Source organism: Toxorhynchites rutilus, chromosome 3 (assembly GCF_029784135.1).
Source record: "Toxorhynchites rutilus septentrionalis strain SRP chromosome 3, ASM2978413v1, whole genome shotgun sequence".
NCBI classification, from domain to species: Eukaryota; Metazoa; Arthropoda; class Insecta; order Diptera; family Culicidae; genus Toxorhynchites; species Toxorhynchites rutilus.
In genome coordinates this window covers 228,864,812-228,870,730 of record NC_073746.1, presented here as the reverse complement: position 1 = coordinate 228,870,730, position 5,919 = coordinate 228,864,812, and the positions used below count along the sequence as shown (strand labels likewise).

Genomic DNA, 5,919 nt, shown 5'->3' with positions numbered 1-5,919 from the left:
TCAATCCCGGTTTTCATCGTTTAGATTTTTTTGATACTGACAAACTGACATTCAGTCTGAGAAGATGAGAAGTTTGCTCCATCTATACAAACATTTTACCAAGGTAGTTTTTTTGTGCATTTAGCGCTATAACACAATAAACAGCTTCTTTTCTACCAAGGATGATATCCTTTTTGCCAACGCACGTTTGAATATATGCATTCTTCGGTCCATCGAAACTCATAGAAAAATTTTGAAAGGTGTAACTTTTTTGAGAAAAAAAACCTTTTCGTTCTCCACTAAACTACAGAAATATTATAAGTACAAACTCCTCTACGTTGATTTTACGTCTGCCATTGATCGACTTTTGTTTTTTTTACGTAGAACTACGTCTACATCTACGGTGCCAAATCAGAAAACATGTCACGTTTTTATGAAATAATTTTAACGTTAATAACTATTTTTGCCGCGAACGATTTTGGCGATTTACATACCAAACGATTTTGAAATTTCCTAAGATATGTTTGATATGCTATACAATACAATCCCCTGGTTAAATTCATGAAAACTATAAGCGTTTCCGTTTTTCCATATCATTTCCCATCCATGCCGTCAATATCGAGCAACTTATCGACGAGCAACGAAAGGGAATAGTCGCCTAGAGTATAAATAGTGGATCTCGCTGGGGCAAACTTTCAGTCTCGTTCTGTATTCAAAACATGTATTCGTTTCTGATTGTCGTTTCGAACTGACGCCATGGCTTTAAGGTTCTGAGCTACACAATTGTCAAGCTAGACTATAGTCGGCCCACGAAGACGATAGTAAAACCCTCTCTATCAAGGATGACATCTAAGCTTATCTAGACCGGCAATATGAATAGGAAGGGCTTCTGTTGAGAAGAGCGCAAAACGGAGATGATATATATTCAGTTGCTTCAAGTTATATATATATATATATATATATATATATATATATATATATATATATATATATATATATATATATATATATATATATATATATATATATATATATATACCAATTCAAATGAATTACTACACACAATCACAGTCCTATGTCAAGTTCCCGTCCATGTCCTTAGGTTCAGACTCATAAACTTTTTTGCTATGATGTGTATACCAACTTGTTTAAATTTCAAATGAATTTCAATGATGGTTCATATGTTGGCTTTAAGTTTATCAAGAACTGCTGATTTTTTAATCGTTTTTTATGCATAAATTTTTCGTTTTTTGAATACAAAAGAATTTTATTTCTGATTCAGTCAGAAACACCTTAAAGTCAGAAAACATCTTTCTCGCATAAATGAAAATAAATTTATCCAGAATCTCTCAAGAGGTGATAGACCATCATATTTGATAAAAAAAATGCCTCTACGCATATGTTCGAATTTCAACAATGACAGAGTTATAGAACTTTTTTTCGTTCTCTGGTGCCTCAAACTGGATCTACATTGAAAAATAAACTTTTACTGCATTCATTTGATAGATGAGAAAATTTAGTACAGGATATAGTAGTGGAACATCTCAGTTAGTGGATTGAAATAACATTTTGGATGTGTAAAACTTAAAAGTTAGTAATTTTAATGTGTTATTATTAATTTTATCCCAAAGATTCATATTAAACTTGAATTTTTCAATCTATAAAATTAAATTTAAATGTGTTCTTTGACATCCAACTTCTATCTTTCTTAATTTCGTTAAAATATCGATATAAACAATTCCTAGTGAATATTTAAGCTTCTTCAAAAATCACGATTTTTACCCCACTACGTTATGTAATATACGTTTTTCATTGAAATAAGTCATATTTGAAATATAAAAAAGTTACAGGAGGGTTGTGTCCGAGACACGACCGCATAGTTGACGTAGGAATCCGTTGGGCTGCATTCTTGCATGATGATTTTGGATATGTTTGAGAAACTACACCGGTCAGCATCGCCCTCTATGGCCCTAGACGAGATGTCTCCTGTGTTCGGTATGGGTATGTGTATGGGTAAAAATAAACACAACAAAACAGACAGTTTAAACCGGATGGTCCTCAAGCGGGAACACACATTGGTTTTTATTTATGAAAATTATAATAAATCCTTTCATATTTCAAGTAATTTTTAAGACAACTGCTACTATATAAAATTTTACACATACACTTGTGCAAAATGTTTCACAATACACGATCGATTATTGATATGAATTTTCACGAAGCAACCAACATTATAGTTCCAAATTTAAATTTTATTTGCTAGGAACAATCGTATCACTCACCTTACTTATAATATAAAAATGCCCCCGACTTGCATATATTTGCAATGTCGATTTCCCCCGGACACCTTAATTGGCATCAACTGGTAGCAGAGTTGGCAGAGGCATCAACTGCTAGGGAACACATTTCGGTGGGAACTAAAACTCCTCCTACTTCCATGTATTTGTAATTCTTTTTCTTCTTCTTTTCCTTTGTTTAAGGAGACTTTAAATCTAGTGATTCATTCGTCTCCGGTATTCTTTTTGTTTCTATTCTTATTGTTTCGAGTTTAATTTTTTTTATATTTTCTTGTAAAGTTCAGTTTCTTTTGAAAACTCTATTAAATTATTTTCCTGCGTTTCATCGTTACTTAGAATATCTCTTGAGTTCTGTTCTATGTTATTTAGATTCACGACATATATTATTTTATTCAATGCAAAAATTTTTTATGGAGTGCCGAAATCGATTGACGCAAAAATCTCATCAATCCATCATGAAATGACTGAGCAATAAGCGTTTGAAATTGAACAATTTTCATGATGTGCTAGATTTCCGGTTTTTAATTTGTACCCCAATATGTTCCCGAAAGACGGAATCCTACGTCAAAAATAATTCAAACTGTATTTAATCGAGTCAAAAATTGTATGCATCGAATCATATATAATCGAGTCTGTATATAATCGTGTCCGACCTGTAATATGGAATTTTCACTCAACAAATTCTTCGTAACTGAGGCTGTAAGACAAGTTTCATTGTCTTGTTATCACAATCGAGTTCATCATATTTTACTCAATTTACTTAGTCAATATTTCACGATAATGTTTGTTATTCACGGTTATTGTGCACACACCACATTTTTTTTAAATATAGGGGCTTTTGTCCGGGATATGAGCGCTTTGTTGACGTAGGACTACGAATTAATCTATCCAATTCGCTCGTTTATCACTTCGGATAGTAATTCAGAGTTCATCGACATTTCGAAATAACCTTGGCCCTGAACCCCTCCAATTGTTTGTCATCAAATTCCAAATCTCTATCCCCTTAACATGTGATCTAATTATGGAGGAGGTGGGTTTTGGAACTAAAAATGGGAAGTACTCATGGAAACAATTAACATAAAAAGTAATATATACTCTGCTACATACAGTACGATTCATATGTATTACATTTTATTAACTCTTTGCGGTCGGAATTATTTTGACTTTAGAAAGCTGTGATGTATAACTGAGATTATATTAAGTATATGTATAACTTGTGAGATTATAAAAGGTGAACAAGATGTATGTATTTGTATGTAAACTTCAGATATTGACTAAAAAATGTGTTTATACAGCCATTCCATGTCAAACGGATATGGTGGTTCTCAGATTTTCGTGGAAAGTGATAATTTTGTTCTTTATCGCAAAACTTTAGAGCCGTTATTAAAAAAAATATTAGGGTGACCATTTCCATTTTAGGGTGTGCCATTGAACGGGACAAGTAATAATCAGTCGGCCGGACATTCAACAATCGGAAATCATGAAGTCAGGTATTGTCATATCGAGAATGTTTTTTGACTAGCAACAGTTGAATCCAACTAGAAGTTATTCTCCAACTGTTGGTTTCTGCTGGAAATGTTTTCAATTTCTCAATAGGAAGCGTCTTGGCGTAGTGGTTAACATCCGTACCTCTCACGCTAAAGGTCACAAATTCAATTTTCACTCCTGATATTCTTCCTTCGAATGGAAAAATAAGTCGTTGCCCGAGTTACGAATCAGTCAAAATGACTGAAAGTCACTAAGAAAAAGGGTCAAAAGGGAAATCATTTGAAAATACAACATTGCTGAATGAAAATCAATAAAAATAGTCTTCACTGAAACTATGCAAGTCGCATCATCTGCTATTGAAGATACAATTTACTCGTTTAACTTGGTTTGGAATTTGTATTATTTCGATCATTGATATTAGAATACTAATTACAAAGGTATTAGAATACCTTTGCATCTTGTGAAACTTATTTCTGTAGCAAATTTTCTGGAATGCAGTTCCTTCGAAAAAATATCCCAACGCGAATCACACTTGCTGCCACTATCCTCGCCACTTTATGTTTACTCTCTGCTCAAACACCTTTTATTCAGTCAACATCATTAAAATGCATATGCAGAACGCAATATAACCGCTCTCATTTCGTATATAAATTGTCATTCGCGTAGCACAATTTGTGTCAGTTGGTTAAGCGCTCGTATCTTATCAACTTGAAATTTTTCTTTGCAATATAACTCGATGTTGTCCTCAAAACGGTTGTGCTTCATACTGATCGTATGTTCGGCACTGGTAACATATCAAACTATCTATGCAATATATTCCAAAAATGTATGTGGATTTTTATTTTCAGATCGTCTCGTCGCAAAGAAGGCGTACATCTAGCCCAGAAATACAGGCTCTTTTAAAAGATTTTAAGCAAAAAATTTTTGACGACTTTCGCCGTCGAAATGGGCTCAATGGAACTACACCATCTAACATTACCGATTCCAGTAGTTCATCTAACACCACCAGTTCTCCTATTAGAAAAAGATAATTCAAAAACTGGTTATATGACATTCAATTAAACTCGGCTATATTTTGAAAACTCCCTGTAAATCATATAATTTCGTATTAAAATATCGTGATGTGACCCAGCCTTCTGGGGAAATAAAGAATTAATATAAAAGCTCCTTCAGACCAAAAAATGCATGAAAGTGAGATGAATGCGAGTAAAAATCACAACGCAACAAAACAGGCCCATCAGTTTAAACAACCATAATAAGGCAACCAGAAGAAGGAAAAAACAAAACAACAACACGAAGCGTAAGGAGTGGTGGTGGGGGTTATGCAAAATTAAGAGCACTCTCTGCGAAACACTGAAAATGAGCATCCCAAAACTGTATGAATGAAGGAAAAGAGACACACCGGCAATAAAATATATTGAAGTGAATTTTAATGAATATTATTTATGATTGTTGTTTTTATTTATATACATTTTAAACACGGAAATCAACATCGTATATGCAAATAATAAATAATCGTAAAATGGGTAACGAAAATTGTTCTCGTTTCGGGGCTCCTTTCGCTCGATCTGACGTTTCGTTCCATTCCCCGAGACTCAGCGGACTCGGTTCGAGATTTGCTCACTTGGAAGGGGAACAAATAATAGTACAAATAATTCAACAACAGAAGGAACATGCATAAATCAAACCGGCGAAGGCAGAAGGAAAAGATTTTGTTGTAAAAGCGTCATGCTGATATCCTCAACAAGAATAACACTTGAGTGATTGGGATCGGTCGGGACTCTTGCAGGCCCCGCGGAAGATTCGACGCGCTGGTCTTGAAAGTATTCGTATGTTTGAAGTGCGTTGTAATCCATTCGAAGCGGACGCACGCCGAGACTAGTGCTTCCCATTGGAGATTCTCCTCCAAACGAACTTATTTAATTAAGTAATTTTATGTTAATTAATTTCCATGTTAACCAATTTACTAACTTCTCTTCACAGTGGATTAAAATCTATTTTAATCACATCCCGGAGCTTGGACAGGTGTGGTGAGTTTTGAACACGAGCCGCGAGTACAAAGTGAAGTGAGACAAAAAAAAAGATTTCGAGGTAATCTCTCAAATCATGTTGGGTGTTACGATTGAGATGTTTCCATTCGCTTCTCCAGAGAGCT

General features: G+C 34.2%; 1 long non-coding RNA gene across 1 annotated transcript; it reads left to right on the top strand.

Annotated features, from left to right (window-relative positions):
• Positions 1–4,424: 4,424 nt before the first annotated feature.
• LOC129780247 (uncharacterized) lies at positions 4,425–5,206 on the top strand. The gene is made up of 2 exons (XR_008743873.1): positions 4,425–4,551; positions 4,613–5,206. It is a non-coding gene; the product is annotated as an uncharacterized LOC129780247 (long non-coding RNA).
• The last annotated feature ends 713 nt before the right edge of the window (positions 5,207–5,919 follow it).